At 37.6% G+C, this 17,224-nt stretch overlaps 1 protein-coding gene and 1 long non-coding RNA gene across 9 annotated transcripts in view; both read left to right on the plus strand.

Moving 5' to 3' along the window:
* Positions 1-17,224, plus strand: part of LOC136267074 (receptor-type tyrosine-protein phosphatase S-like) — a 336,067-nt gene that overhangs the window by 181,842 nt on the left and 137,001 nt on the right. The window lies entirely within an intron of this gene.
* Positions 10,864-11,996, plus strand: LOC136267091 (uncharacterized). The gene is made up of 5 exons (XR_010706508.1): positions 10,864-11,247; positions 11,312-11,438; positions 11,490-11,620; positions 11,668-11,756; positions 11,812-11,996. It is a non-coding gene; the product is annotated as an uncharacterized lncRNA (long non-coding RNA).

Consider the following 17,224-nt stretch of genomic DNA (forward strand, 5'->3'; position numbering starts at 1 on the left):
CAAAACTTGATCGTGTGATTTGTGCATATGGTCAGTGTCGTTGTTTTAACTCCATGACAATTTCTTTCAAACCACAAACGATTTTCACTACTATAGTTACTCCATGTACATATCAATTTTCAAGTTATTCCGTCAAGCAGTTTATCCTGGGGGCGTGACAACAAATCACCTTTAGATTTTAGAAAAATTGTGCATAACTCCCCTTTTCTTTGTCTGATCTGTACCAATATTGTGCCGTAAATGTGCAGTGTTATGCTCTTACTACCCTCCAAATGTTAAGTAAATCAACCAAATCACATTCCAGTTGTCATGATTTTTCTAAAATGCAAAAAGAGGCTAAGAAAAAAATACAAAGAAAATAAGACGAACTTTGAAGGCGTGTATCTCACCTCAAATTTGGAATTGCCTACCCCAAGGGAGTTTCCACAGCAAAAATGGTTAATTTCCATCCAGTGCTACTGCTGCATAAAAGTGGTATTTTCTTGGTTCCTGTAGAATGCACACTTGTCTGTCGCATGCCCGCACTGGCTTTGCTTGGCCGCACAACACGCTATACTGTTTCTTGATGAATAGACACCCAAGAAGTCATTTCACACTGTGTACTCCACAAAGACTGTAGTGGCATGTACCCTTTTACAAGAGTAAACAAGACTGGAGGGCAAATAAAGTTCTCAGAAAAACAAAACCGGCAATAGTCCTCCCTGAAGAAGGTTAGAGAGGAGTATCACAGCCACCATTCAATACTTTTGCCCTTTTTTCAACGCTATTCCACTGTACAATCTCAAGAATGTAATTAACATGAAAAATTCCTGTTGCGCTTATTACGCTTTCCAACCTCCTCTGGGGATTTACTTAGTACAAACAGGCCACAGTCATCACCACTTTTGTTTTCCTTTGACTGCACTAATTTAATCTTTAGTTTGCCAGTAGTACCAGTGTGCTTAAAGATTAGTAACAGTTTCCTTGTGTTTCTTGAAGACCAAGTCTGCAATCAGTACTTCCCCTTGCAATTATTCATAATGCTTGTAATGTTCATGGTCTTTCAATACACTATTTTACTTTATGTTTAACCATCTTTTTGCTGCATACTAGGTCCTTATACTGGTATAGTAATAAAGATTCTATAAAATTCAGATATAAAGAATTGATGGTTTAGCTTTTACTGAGCTCTATCTGATAACTTTGTGCCCATAATGATGTTCCCAATTTCTTGGTCACTTAATCTTTGCTCAAGCGATTCATTGTTGTTTTGTGATTTAATTGTAACTGCGTCTGTATAGTTGGCATTACTGGGGGTAATGCTAGATTTTATTGGGTTGCTGCTACTTATGACACATTGATAGACAGTACCCCAAAGTGGTTTGACATTAACACTTCCAGTGTCACAAGCACCTGGTGGCACCGGTAATTGAATAGCAACTGCTGTAAAAGTAGATTGTCTTTCTGTCTTCTTTCCAAAATCTGGTTAAGACTCAAATGTCAGCATGCATGGCACGTCCAATCCACCCTTGTCCAGGTAAAAATAATAGCATCTATGACAAATAATGGAACCTCTTTGCAATAAAATAGCAGAACAGCTGGATGAAACTGTTCATGGCACATGGCGTACAATGGTTCCATGTTTCTTCATAGCTACAGCTAAAGAATCTTTCAAGTTTACTACTTCCTTTCGCATGGTATGACTGGTATCACTTCACCTATTATCTGGTCCCATATTTCCTTGTACACATGATGTCCCTGCATCTTAGATTCTAACAAGGACATGTATGGAGCCATTGTGACAAGTGCAAAAACCATGTGCATTGCTGTTGTATTTTAGTATGGGGATGCAATTATACACTATAAGATCTGAATTGGATATCTGACCTTCCCCACATCATTGTACTATGTGTCCACATCATTATACAGTGGTCCCTCCATTATTGGGCCATCAAATAACTGAACTTTCTGTTATCTGAACTATCGAAGTCTAAACCCACAATCAATAGTTTAATACGTAAGTATTGATTTACAAACACATGGCAAAACAAAAGCAAACAGTTTTGTACACTGAAACCATGTTTTTTTTTTTGTACTCACACTTCAAAAGGCGAGATGCTAGCATCATTGGCTAGGGAATTTGGAGTCAACAAATCTGTAGTAACAATCATAACATTTGTCATTATTCAAAGATACATTGTTTACCAATGATACCGTGGAGAAGCACAAAACCATGAAACTAGCAACAAACAATGAGTTGGAATAAGCAGTCTACAACTGGTTTGTACAGCCAAGTTTTTTGGTGAGTGGTGTTCTGATAACAGAAAAGGCTCTGCCATTCAATAGTGCTTTGAGTGGTAGCTCGGCTTTCAAAGCATTACATGGGTGGCTTTCTAAGTTTTGTGCAAGCCATAGGATCAGAGAAATAAGCTTGCAGGGAGAACGTTTGTCCAGCAATGGATCTATTTAAGGATAAGATGAAGAAAGAAATTGACAAACTGCTCAGTGGTGTTGCAAGTAAATATGAACATGTATAATAACTGTGATGAAACTGGATTGTTTGGCACTGCTTACTTGCCCACATTCTGGCAGAAATAAAATTAATTTGTGTGGGCTTTAAAAAAGCAAAAGAACGAGTAACTCTACTGCTATGTGCCACTACCAATACCTTGGATTCACATAATCCCATACAGGCGAAGACGTTCTTTAGTCTCCTTGTGTCGAAGTGACTGGAATAGAATGTTTCTGCCACCAATTACTGGTACACCAATACATCCCATGGATCAAAAGGTAATTAAAAATTGAAAAGTTTATTGGAGAAACTTACTGACCAGAGTTTTAGATCCTATTGAAATAGTGAAGTCCATTATCTTAAAGATGTTTTGTTACACGGTCAAGGATGCTTTGAATTTGATAGCTGTTTCTACCATTCAGAAATGTTGGAAGCACGAAGGATTTAGTTCTGGTCGGTATAATTCATCTGGTATTCACACAGTCAAGCAATTTAGTGTGAACAGTAAGTTGATGAGTCTTATGTCACCTTAAAACGCTGATGATATACTGTGAAATGTACAAAATATTGACATCCAAATTTCAGCTGAAGATATTTCAGATTGGCTTGGTATGGATGCAGAGCAGGATGTCTATGAAAACTACAATCATGAACAAATCATTCAGTGAGTGTTTGATATTTTTTCTATTTTTAGGCTTTACAGATTAAGTGCTGAAGTTCTGTAGGTTACTTGGTATATATGTGACCGGATCTGCGAAAACCCGACACAATATCGCAAGCCTAAATTTCCATTATAAGCATTGAAAACAATGGGTGAAATATTTGTGTATTATTGAAAAAATTCGTAAATTTTTTAAGCGCCTCTTTCTTACTGAAGGAAAGAACTAACAATGAAAACCTGGATATCATCTTATTTGCCTACTCAAGAGGGGTTGGAAAATCTTTGTTTCGTTACAGTAGACCCACAGATACACAAGTTATGATCGTTTATTTACGTCAAGTCGAAGCAATTGTACGTGATCAACTTTTCTTCACGGATTGTGCCTTTGTATACAGTGAAAAAAGGTGATAGAAGGACAAACGTACCCATTAAATGATTACCCTATACATGGCGAACACGATGGTGGAAAATTTCAGCCCAGTACGTCAATCCATTCGTAATTTGCAACCATTTTAGTAAGCGTCTGTAATTTATTTTCCCTATACTTGCTGTACAAAACAAATTTTCCATTGTTGCTCAAATTTTCCATTGTTGCTACTTTGTAGGGCTGTAACTCCACAAGTAATTGGCACATGAGGCTGAAACTTTGCTAGAAGGTACACTTGGCTAAGTAGATTACAAATATTTAATAAACAGGAATTTGAAAAATGCACTATTGTGTCAGGGTTTTTGCAAATCTGGTCTCATATGTTTGAAAAGTTGCAGAAAGGTGAAAAAATCCATGGCTAGGCCTGAGCAGCCTCCAATCTATGCTTGATTGCTTACATAAGTCTGCCAGGCAGTCAGGATATTTTCTCCTTGTTAATGATATAGGAACCCTAGACAGCGACTTGTTATCTCAAAGTACCCCATGTGGACATAACAGTACTCCACAAGAAGTTAAACTGCTGAATCCAACAGTGGTGGTGTAGAAGGCTGTCTACTGTGCACAAACCATAAAATGCAATAGTGCCTAATTCTACTGCAGTTGCATCGAATTCAATTGCCAAGGTAATGAATCCTATTGCAAAAGCAACAAATTTTATTGCAAAAGTGAAGCTGTAGATACACTCCTTCATTGCCAATCAAACTCTAATCCATGCCAGCTCATGGCTTTGTGACAGATAAGGTCTACAGCAGTAAAGCAATTGCCTTAGCTATAGACAAACAACAATTGAATCATTCTTCAGTAGTTGTTTCTAATACAACTGTTTGATTATTAAATTAATATAAGTATAGAACTTGTGTGTAGGCCTGTGCTTTTGTAGTTGTAGTTATTCTCTTCTTATATCTTTAAATACACTTGAAAAATCATTAAGTTTTTACATTTAGTTTCAGCAAACAGTACCATCATACAATTTATTTACCATATCATATCACCAACTTCTTATATCAATACTATCAATGTATTAAGACACACGGTAGTGTGTTGTGCGGCTAAGAAGCTGGCGTGAAACACCGTGAGTATGCTGACAGGAAGAAAGAAAACGTGATATTCACACATTCGTAGCTCTGTGCTGCCTTTACAAAACAAGAACATTTTTGTTGTGGACATGCCCGCCAATGTCAGTACTCCGCATATGAAATTTCAGCAAAATCACTTCAAGCATTCTCCAAGATATGGCACTTCAAAAATTGGCTTAGTTTCTTTGGTTTTTTTTTAGTATTGTTATCTAGACCCGGGGCACATACAACCAAGTACAACCACCAACGGGACAACCTACTAATGGGGCATGTACAAACAGTGCATGGCCAACACAGTGTAGGAAAGATGCACAGTAATACAATTCTAGAGGAATTGACTGGTACATATACATAAGGGATGTATTAGTATGCAATTACAATCAGTAATTATCCGACCATAGAGATGTGGGGATGTGAGATTGCACTTTCAATTGTGAGAATCATGGTATTGAATCTGACGTCTACAACCAGTAAAGCTTAAATATCCAACAAATACTTATTATATTAATTTTATGCAATTGTACACAATTGTGTTACATGATATGTTTCAATGAGGATGGATTGGAGCACTGGATTAAGACATGGCTGGAGTTGCCAAGAACAGACCACGGCAACATTGTGATAAAAGCAGATTATTTCAACTGTCTGTCACCTCCAACCGATATCTGAGTTATGTATATATTTAACATGAGTTGTGTCATTTGTACTAAAATAATCACATGGTGCTGTGGATATGCTGCAAGACCAAAAAAATTATTTGGAGAACAGATGTGATTGAAAAATGCAACACCAGAATTTCACGGATATGTCAGTGTGCACAAGTATGTGGAGCATTACTGATGGCAGCAAACTGTAGCTACATATAATAATAGCAGGTAATAGCAAGCACAACCATACACACAGCAATTATCAGCCAAAGGGAACATTTTGTGTATGTTGTGTTTGTTCTCTCCACCAGCATTCAAATAAATGGGATGCAATTTGGCAGTGAATATTTATGTAGTTTTCTCAGGGCCCTTATCAGCGATCAGTCTGGGCACTGCTGGCACTAAAAGGCTTCAGGTGGAGAGCTGTGCATCATCACACAAACTTACCAGCTGGAAACTGCACCTTCTTCACACAATGACCTGCTAGGTGAGGCTTTCTCCCATCCCATACACGAGTGAAGGTAGCCTAATTACGTGAAACTAAAGAAACAAGACTATCAAAGTGTTTTAACCAATGCAAACTAACCTCCAGCGATTAGTAGCAACTTCCAATCATGTTGTTCATTAAGAACAGGTGTAGCAACCACTCATCTTCGAATTGAAAGAGTCGCTCTCACCCACTCTCAAACACAAATAAATAGTAGTTCGCTTGTGTAGAATCCACCTGGTCTATTATTAGTAGGCGTCACCATAGATAGTATATTATAGTACGTAGAATATACTACCTATGGTGTCACGTGCTTACTGTTTTGATCGGCATTAAATAGAATTGTTGTGCATTTCTATCACCTCCACGAAAACACCCACCTATTATAAGATTGATTCTATTCCCGGTGAGTGCGAAGCCTTAGGCCTTGTAGTTTTCTCAAACGTTATTTATTCATTCATTACTTATGATGCAATTTTAACCACATTTTGTATTATCTTTAGTACTTGGTTGTATAATATTTTTTTCTTATTGTGCACTTACAAAAACTACCATAAAACGCGAATGCCATATCCAATTGCCATGAAATTTAGCACACAGAAGGGGGGTATAAAAGTGCATCTTGATGCCAAGTTTGGCTTGAATACAATAACAATCAAGGAGTTATTATCAATTATGCGCGAAAAATAACACCAATAAATATTATGTTATCACACCTACAGGGTAAACCGCTTATGAGAAGAAGCTGAAAATCAGTGTGTGGATAGGTTAACTATTGAACCTCAAACCTTTTGTAGTTTGAAAGAAATCAAGCTAAAAACCAGGAAGATACAACAAAAATACCAACAGTGTGTGGCAGTTACGTGATTGAGATTAGCTAATAAAAAACGATTACTTGCCACACCTACCAGAAAAACCGCTTGGAATAATGCTTTGAAAATCGCTGTATAGATGGAGTAATCATCTTAGAAATATCAACTGGAAATCACCTTGTAGAGAGATTATCCAGAAACAAATCACTCTTTAGAGAGATCAGCTATAAACAAATCACCCTTTAAAGAGATCAGCTAGAATGCAAATCATCCTGTAGGGAGACCAGCTAGAAACAAGTCATCCTGCAGAGAGAGTTCATCTACATTTCAAGTCAGCCCATAGAGACTTCAGTAGAAACAAGCCACCCTGTAGAGAGATCAGCTAGAAACAAGTCACTATGTATAGAAAGTTCATGCAGCTATTAAGCAAGTCACCATAAAGAGAGATCAGCTAGAAACAAATCACCCTGTACAATGTTCAGCTACAAACAAGTCACCCTGTAGAAAGAGTTAGAAACAAGTCACCCTGTAGAGAGCTCAGCTAAAAACAAGTCACCATGTAGAAAAATCAGCTACATTTCAAACCTGTAGAAAGGTCAGCTTGAAACATATCATACTGTAGAAGGATCAGTTAGAAGCAATTCACCCTATAGAGAGATCAGATAGAACCAAGTCACCATGTAGAGAGTTCAGCTAGAAACATGTCGCCCTGTAGAGGGTTTACCTACAAGAAAACTACCCTGTATAAAGTTCAGTTATCTTGCAATTCTTTCTTTCTGTAGAGTTTAGTTACATTAAAAGTCACTCTGTAGTGAGTTTAACTACATACAAATTGTTCACCATGTAGTCTAAGAGAACAGCTATATTATGATCCTCCCTGTAAAAATTTCAGCTACATACACATTTCCCTGTAGTGTATTCGCATTGAGTTAATGATTAATCAACACAATTGTAAATAATATTGTTAAACGTGCATGTGTAGCTAAACAATTAAACAATTAAAATAATTTTCTGCTTAATAATCGTCATTCCTATAGAAAAGAAAAAGACAAGTTAAAAGAAATACCTAAAGCTGGCCATAGGCTGGCTTTAGGTATGAAATTGCAAAAAGAAGTGATATCTAATCAAACACAGACAAGTTGTGAAAAAAGGGTGTGGCTTCCAAAAAAGTCAGGGTGAAAAAAGATGTGAAAACCAAGGTGGCGGCCAATAAATTGGCTGTGATGGTAGGTTAATGGCAAAAATTTTTAATAGTGACAACTCAGGTGAATTTGGTGTCAGACATCTTTTTTCACCTTTGGCTATTTTGGAGGCCACGCCCTTTTTTACTGCTCGTCTATTTTGATCAGATTGATAAATCGTGACAGCACTAGTGCCTTCATAAAATTTGAAATGCTTTTTGATAAGTTTATGCGGAATTATGCAATGTGTACATTTATATGTATAGTTTCACGCAATGGGGTGTTCTGCTTAATAATATAAACTAATGACCTGCTGAGGATGACCACCTCCCTTATCACTCTGATCACTCTGATCTAATCACTCTTTACATGCCTACAAGGTAAACCACTAACAGAGTAAATTGAAAATTGTGACCAGATTTTACAGAACCGAACCAAATCGCACATCAGGCAAAATCAAACTAACACCACCAGTGGATAGCTACACTATCGTACTACAAGTTTTGACCCTCAGCACTACTCAAACTACACGAGGCTGGTTTTAGTAGATGTCTTTTCTGGGTGGTGTGGAGTGCCCAAATGGCGGTTTCAGGCCTTGTGAAGGACCTGGCTTGGCAAGAATCAGTGGTTTACTGGTGGACAACCTTATAATGTTGGCCAGACGTGTTCTCTGTAGATTTTGCTACATATCAGCCACTAAGGAGTCAGCACAGCCCTGTAATCTCGTGTCTGGACTCCAATCGTGGTCTGCCTCCATTTTGAGGCCTATCTTTTGCCCTCCCCGCCACCCCCCAGCCTCCACCCCTTTGTGAGCACTCATGATACTACTTCGCTCGTCCAACTGCTCTGATTTTCTATCTTATTTGGCGGGAAACTGTACAAGCAGCTACAAGTACTGGAAGTGGCTTGAAAGGTAACAGATTGATGCATCTTTTGTGTAAATTTCATACGCGTGCTTGCTATCCTTGGAGAGTTATGCTGGCTTCAGTTCTTTAAAACCGTTTATCTCGAAACTTCTAATGTGCGATTTGGATCGTTTTTCCAAAATCCAGTCACAATTGGTACAAGGGTATCAGAGTGAAAGCCTTGAGCTTAAAACATGAATGCAAATCATGATGCAACAGACAAAAATGCTTAAAAGTCTTATGTAAAAGTGATGACTTGAAATTATCATTAATTTTAATGCACGTTGTGTTAAAATTGCTTGCAGCAAAGAAAAATACAGGTACGTATGTTTGTACTAGCCCCAAACTACCCTATGGTCAACTTTGCTTTCAATAACAAAAAGATCTACAACAAAACTACCAAGATAAAAGAAATGCATCATACTTGGTTAACATGCTACCTACAACACGCATAGCACTTTATGGCACATATCAGCATGCCCTACACAAGCCACCCTTCCACAGCACCTAGCCCTATTCATGTTACTGCACACAATAACTACAAAGGAACATCACTTCACTTTGATCGACATACATGTGTATATACAACTCTTTTGGGGGAGGTAGGACAACTTCGGTGTAACACAATGGTTTGAATGGCAATATGTGTTATCTCTGTCCTAGTTGTACAAAATCACACAGCTTGGCACAGTATATTTTTGCTACCCTTGTAACTTACACCGACATTATGAAAGCCCAACAGTACCTACACCCAATATTACATCATTAAAATCATTTAAAAACCTATATACTATCAGAGATGCCTATTCATGGGAAGAAAAAATCTTTGATTCATATTTGTACAGTATACAACGTGTGTGTTATGGACACTTATTTACGGTGCATTAGAATAACGTTTACCATTGTCATTTCATTTCCTTCTTTGTCCACATGGAGAGAAAACACTATACCTTCATCAATTTGCCAGTTAATAGTGAAGAGACTGAACTTAACTCCATCCTCATTGCTTGTTTCAATTGCGAGTTATCAATTATGTGAATGCCTATAATTTATACCGTATAGCCAGTTATTTTCAAAACAGAAATATCCGCAGCAGAACCCAAAATCAATTTTCAAAAAATTTTATTTCAAAGGTTTCAAATTTTGATAATTATAAATTTCTACTTGGATTTCAAGAAATCTTCATGTGTTCAAATGATCAAAAATGGCGTTTGCTATCACCTTCACAGTATGTGGGTATCATGTATACAAGGATATTTGGGCAACTGAAATTGGATCAAAACTACCCTGCTTTCCTGATCCTCATATCAGAGAAGATCATTATGCAGTGGCTGTTATGGACGGCACCAGTATAGTAGGCCACGTGCCGAGAAAGATCTCTTACATTTGCTACATATTCCTTCTTCATTCTGGATCAATCATTTGTCATGTAATTGGGCCAAGGCAGTACTCCCCAGTAGAAACCATCTTGCAAGAACCTGCAAGATCCTGCAAGTTCTTGCAAGAATTTATGGTTGCAAGAATTTCTCGTCAAATTCTTGCAAGAGTAGTTAAAATCTTGCAAGGAAATATGACTGCAGGAATATCCAGTGCAAGAATTACTCTATTCTTGCGAGAACATAAAAATCTTGCAAGGATATACAGATTCTTGCAAACCTTCTTACTTGAATTTAATTATACACTTGAAAGAATTAATAGGCTTTGGGGAAAATGATTTACATACTATGATGACTAGCTATCTGCCGAATTGAGGAAAGTTCTGGACTATAGCTACCCCTGGAGCCAGTAGTTCATGGAGAGTACAAAGATATCCAAGTAACAGCATGTTATAGCAATACATTTTACAGGTAGCTTCAGTACAGGTAGTTGTCATTCATGTTTTTTTTCTTTTTTTCAGTGTTTATAGCTACAAGACTGATAACACCATGCCAAGAGCCTGACAGAAGTCACAGAGTCACCAGAAGGATAAGCTGTTGCAGAAAAATACCGAAATACATTTCAAATTATTAAATACAATATTCTATAATAAGCGTGTTATTTAGAGTAAAGAATATTACCATAGAAACGACTTCTTTAGCAACGGTGTCGAGTGGAGTAGTGAAGAAAGCATTATTTTATCAGTGAAATTCTTGATCTAAAAGGTGACTTTTAAGTTTTTACTCATATTTTGAATGATTGCTGGCCGGTTTCTTCCGGTGGGAGTTATTTTCGAGCTGTGACATCGTGACTATTTACATCATAAAGCGGCTCTAGCGGAAGTCGCCGTTACTTGTAGTATGGCACCTTATTGTGACATGGCAAAGGAAGTTTAAAGACTGAGAGGAAAAGTGCAGTATTAGTGTGAGCTGGTTGTGACGGCTACGAGTAGTGGCCGGTCTTTCAGCCCGCTATGGTGCAAACTACATGATGGTACCCTACAACACTGCAACCGTAGTTTTCTAGCGTGAAGGCGAAGAAACTGGGAATTTATCGACGTGTGAGAACATGCGTCTCCGAAGTTCCATCACTATGCAGAGCCGTCTAGGCAGTAAAGTCAGTGATGTCTTGCTTAAATTATCTGGTAAGCTAGTTTGTATCATTGGCATATTCCGGTGTGACTAGTATCTATAATTATTATACTGTAGGTTACCAAGTCACTATAGAACAATAATATTTTTTCATACAGAAAGATAGCTACAATACAATACACATCATAGTAGGCGGTTAGCTACATCTTGCCACTTCCAAGTTCGCTCTTGCTCTGCTTATCCTGTAAGGAGATAATGTGTAGTTGACATAAGTGAGCATTTAAATGTTTATTAGTATGGATGCCTCAACGTCACTGAGAATACCCATAAAGTTGAGAGCATTAACACTGTACATAAGGTTGTAAACAAGATAATGCAAGCAATCATCCAATCAGTTGACCTCAACAACGAAATGATGTGCTCCAGGTAGTGACTAATACTGTTTTATATATGATTGCAACTACATATTACAGGTTACCTAATCAGCATGCAGTGGGGAATTCAAAACCGAAATAGCATTGACGACAACTGTATGTGACATATTTTCAATGGATAAACATAGGTAACAAACTATATAGTGGTGGAACATTCCTTAAATGTGTTGTTTTCTACGATAGCTGGGATCAAGTTCTGTACAACAATCAAGAGTTAAATACAACAGCTTGGAGCAAGAGTCATGTCCATTTACAAGATTATGTTCAGCTTCTAATAAATGTTTTCATATTCATTGATTATCGAATTATAAGTGGCCAGCTATAGGATGCATGCGTAAAGCTAATGATGGTCTTGCAAGACATGCAAGAAACCGAATTGCATTAAACTTTCTTGCAAGAATAGATTTGTAAAATCTTGCAAGAAAAGATATGCCAGAAAATTAATGTAAGAAAATTTTGCAAGATCTTGCAAGAATCTTGCAGGACTATGCAGGATTCTTGCAAGAAAAGGTCCTTTTTTATTGCAAGAATGAGAATCCTGCAGTATTTAGATTTCCAAGTGCTAACAGAACTGTCTTTAATTTAAGTGGAGTATTCTTCATTGTAGCAATGAATTGCTGCTTAATTTCCATGCGAAAAAGCATATCTTGCTATATACCTGTGCTTGTTGTACTCCAGTAAGCGTTACTTACGGCCCTCTCTTAAGCTTACTAGATTTGGGTGCTTGCTCGAGTTGTCTTGAAGTGGCCAGCACAGCAGCATTAGTAGCCTTAATAGTAGATGATGGTAATACATCTGATAATGGTCCTTCTGGATCTGGCAGATTCTTAGCCACCCAGCTTGAGATAAAGCAACATTCACCGGCCTTGAACAACATATCCACGCTATAAGAAATGAATCACCTGAACACACCTTAGCATTGTATTAGTGATTGTGGGAATTTTTTTCAAAGAAAGGATGGACCTTTGTAATTTATTTTTGCAGAAGAAAGGCTTTTCGAAATATCCGAAAATAAAAACCTTTCGAAAATTACCAATTATACGGTATTCTGTATCATTGCTGTACAAATCAAATTTGTTCCTGTTCCAACTGTCTACCATATCTCCAAGACTATTCATCACAAAAGGCTGAAACTTTGGCTGTCCACCCCTTTGTTACTATAGATAATAGAAAAGCAATCAAATGGAATTTGAGGAATGTGCAAAAATGACTGATATTTGCTCAGCCAGTCACATTTGGTCACAATAAACATTGCAAACATTTAATTGCAACACATAACCGCATTTAGTCACAACAAACATAGCCACGTTTAGTCGCAGCAAACATAACCACGTTTAGTTGCAGCAAAATAACCACAGTTTAAACATTAAGCCATGGAATGTTAATTTTAATGGTGAGTCACATTAGTGATAACACAAACATCTTTGGACTGAATTAAGTTCAGCAATTTATGCCCACCCTGGTTGCCAGCAACATTGTAAGAAAACAGGCTAGCAGAGAGGGTGGGTGGGAACTTTTCTAATTGGACCTCTATGAGCTGAGGAAATAGCTGACTGCTTGAATCGAGCACCACAAACTATAGACTATACAGATTAACAATTATTCAGTTACTATATAGGCTATTATGACATGCACTTATGCAACTTTGATCCCAGCTATTAACCCACCAAACCAGAAAGCTAGCCTGTTATTTGTTTGTTGTTGAGGTTGAAAACTACATAATAAAGTGTTCCCAAAACAGTTTTAGAGGAACACCTGTGGTGGACAATATAAATATTAATACACAGACTAGTTTTGCCAGTAACATTATTTCATCCATTATTTGGTTACTATCCAACCTGTCCAACTGTATCTGGTAAGCACCTATTTTCAGCTTAGCTATATTATACGTTAGCGATACTAGCTTTCTAAGAACTTGGTTGTTTGAGAGTTTGATTTTGAATTCCTTGTTTCCTGTGACACACACACACCTATCCTGTTAAGTTGTAAATGTCAGGGGTGGATCCAGAAGCTGGCAAGGAGAGAGGCACAAACAAGTTCAGATCCACGCCATTAAAAAGGGGACCCACTGACTCTGAGCAGCTAGTGTATAACTATAGTTACAGGTGGTGCATACACAGAGCAGCGAAATCTCACTTCTCAGTGATTGTTTCACTGTTTAATTGTACCCTTTAGGTCATTGTAGAAGGTTGTACGGTTGTAAAGTCTGAAAAGCTATTAATGGCTTGAACATCTGCCAATTGATAATTATTTTTAGAGGTGCTTAGGTGCACATTGATAGTTTGAGTTTGGTTTCAGGTGAATCTGCAGTAATAGGAGGTGATATGTCTGCTTTTAAGTATTCAATATGTCACTACTTGGAATTAGTTAGTAAACTGATTTTGGCCTACTGGCAGTCTTAAAAGATTATATAGCTCTTCCTAAAGGAGGGGGGCCATTTGCCCCAAATGCCCCATGCTGGATCCACCAATGAATGTGATATAATTTGTTTTATTTATCGTATGATTGTTTGCAGGGTTTTTATAAGGGTAACCCCCCCCCCCCGAATTGATTCTGCCCCTCCTGAGGTTGATTTTGCCCCTCCTAAAAACACTGTCTCACCTCTTGCTAAAAAATATTACTATCAAACATTTTTATATGGCTATATAGCACCAAACTGAGTTCTATAACAGTATTCATTACATGACCTAGAACTAGGTAAAGCAGTCTTACTTATTGCAAGTAAATATATTCATATTTTCATGGTATCTTGATTGGCTCTTATGATGCAAGCCTAATAACCAATGACTTTTAAAAAGGTCTGTTATGCAAAATACTGTCAGATAATTAGTTCTTACTGCATGCTGAACATGACTGTGATCAGGCTTTCCACTATAAAAGCCTGTAATATTATAGTTTGAATTAACCCATTCACCACTATAGACACCATATGGCGCATTTGCTTCATTAACACTCCTTGTGTTAATTTTTATGAACTCTGTGGTGTTATAGCAGCTAATGCGCTTATATTGAATCAGGAACAGGGATAAACGGATATGCCAGTGCGTAGGGGTTACCGTTAAACAAACCACAATACCACAAATGAATTTGCTGGTTAATGGTGATTGATATTATAATTAATGGGATTATTTTGTATCGTTTGTGAGATATGGTAGCTTAAAACACTCTGATTGGTGTCTCCCAGAAATTTAGCGTTGAAGGGGTTAATTAATTAATTAAAGCCTAAATAAAATAAGTGTACATGCTTGTTTTGAAAACTTCAAAGTCTTGTTCATCAGTACCAAGTAGTCCTGTCACCAGTGATGACAGTGAGAGTGAGGATAATTCTACTGGTGTAGGTGAGCACTCTAGTTCTCCTAAGAGACAATGCATCAGGCCGACTGCTTCTGCTTCACAAAAACACAGCAAGAAATGGAAAAAGGATTTTCCATAGCTAGAGTATGATGAAAACTATCAAGGTGCATTTTGTAAGGTGTGTTGAAGTCAGAAACTAAGTAAGTTATACATATAACGGTTCAATATTTATATGTGGACAACCATACACAGAGCATACAACAATATATGCACTGGCACATATACTTAATGCATGATTTCAGGTGGGAGGGAGGGAAGAAAGTTTTCTGTCCGCAAACACGCCATGCACTATGACATGATCTTGTGATCTCAAACCTTTCATTACGTCTCATGTATCCTATAAGATTGGTTCAGGTTTTACCTGAAACAAATGCATTTATTTCAGTTTGTGGTGCTAGCACTGGGCTACTTTGCTAATGTACAATGTTGCTCTAATGGACCTTACAGTCATCTCATGGATTCTGTGTTGCTGAATTTAATTACTTTACCTGAAAAATTAGTTTATCACTAAGGATGCTGGCTTCATTTACTATGGTATGGTACATGGGTTTACACTGTATCCATTCTACGCCCACACCAAGGCATGTTAACTTCAATTTATTGCGTTGCAATAAATTATATTTAACATGCTGATTGGTGTGGCAACACCCCGGGGCGATGTGCACTCGGCATATTCGAGCAGTGCACAGCCCCGGGGTGCAATCACCACTTATCGTGTATTTAGTACGTGTGCATACAAAATAGATATAACTATATAATGTTTTCCTAGCTATACACACCACCCTTCCACCGCACCTAGCTCTATTGCCTACTTTTTCCTAGTTCTAACCACAATAACATTTTCCACAAAGCCATAAAGTGTACGCAACAACACCAAACAAACAAACACTCATGCAAATATCTACCACATAACATTGCACCATTGCCATAAATATACATAACAGCACAAAACACAAATAACATTCATACAGATATCTATACATAAGTACTTTGGGGAAAGGGCAACTGAGGAAATTGTTGGAGTAGAGCGTAATAACTTTTGCACAAGCCACGCAGACAAGTATTGTGATATGGCACAATACATAACTGGATTTACAGTTGACCATGAAGCAAATATGTCTTCCAATTAGTACAAGATTGCAGCAACGCACCATATATGCATAGCAACACAACGTGATAGCAGCAACCAATGAATAATCATACAGGTTAAATTTAGCATAATTGATTTGGTTTGGCTATGCACAGATAATTAGCACTTCATCCACCCTAAATTCTCCCCAGACTTCCTCAGCTCCCTAGCACCCTGTTGTAGCAACACTATACCATATTAGTTGGTATTGTGCACACATGAAGGGAAACAATTCATACAGTAGAACCTCTCTAAGATGGACACCATTGGGGAAATGGCTTGTGTCCTTTATATATGGAGGTGTCCTTATTTTAGGGGTTTTTCAATTTTAAAACAATCAAATTTTAATGCAAAAAACAGTTTTGTTGAAAAAAGCATACACTGCAATATAACACACATGTATAGAGATGATTAAATATTATGGTAATATACAAGTTAGTCTCTAATTGGATAATCGGTAGCTAAGATTTGGATAAGAACTGGTCAAGAGTACTCTGATGGCTGACTTTGAATCGTAAGGTACCCACTGTATCAATCACAGAAGCTATGGCAGTGGCTTCAGAGATATAACCTTTGCTGTCTAGAAACTCCTGCACATCTTCTAGAATTCTTACAGCTTCACCAAGGTTCCTTAACTTGGGAGACAGAGGCTCAATTTCAGGTTCATCTTCAGACTCAATGCAAGAGGGTGGTGAATGTGTTAGGTCAATGGATGAGAAAAACTGCTCTTCCCACTGTTCACTGTCAACCTCAAAACAAACAGGTAAATTGTCATCCCCACTGATGTATTCACTAACTGAACAATTATCTTCTGCAGGTCCTAACTGATCTATGAGGTTGTGCATCTCAGAAGTGTCTACCTCATCGTCATCTTCAAATGGATCACTTTCCTTACATGGACGACTGGGTACTGCAAAGCTTTCATCTAAGACACCTTCCTTCCTAAAGCACTTCTTGATTGTTTCAGGTTTGACTGCTTCCCAAGCTTGGGCCACCCATCTAATTGTGTGTAAAATATTAATACTCTTTGTGACCTCTGATGCAGTTGTGCAAGTTTCAATTTTAGAAATAACAAATTGCAGCAGACAAGTGCGATAATGCACCTTAAAGTTT

This window comes from Dysidea avara, chromosome 9, assembly GCF_963678975.1.
Source record: "Dysidea avara chromosome 9, odDysAvar1.4, whole genome shotgun sequence".
Taxonomy (NCBI): domain Eukaryota; kingdom Metazoa; phylum Porifera; class Demospongiae; order Dictyoceratida; family Dysideidae; genus Dysidea; species Dysidea avara.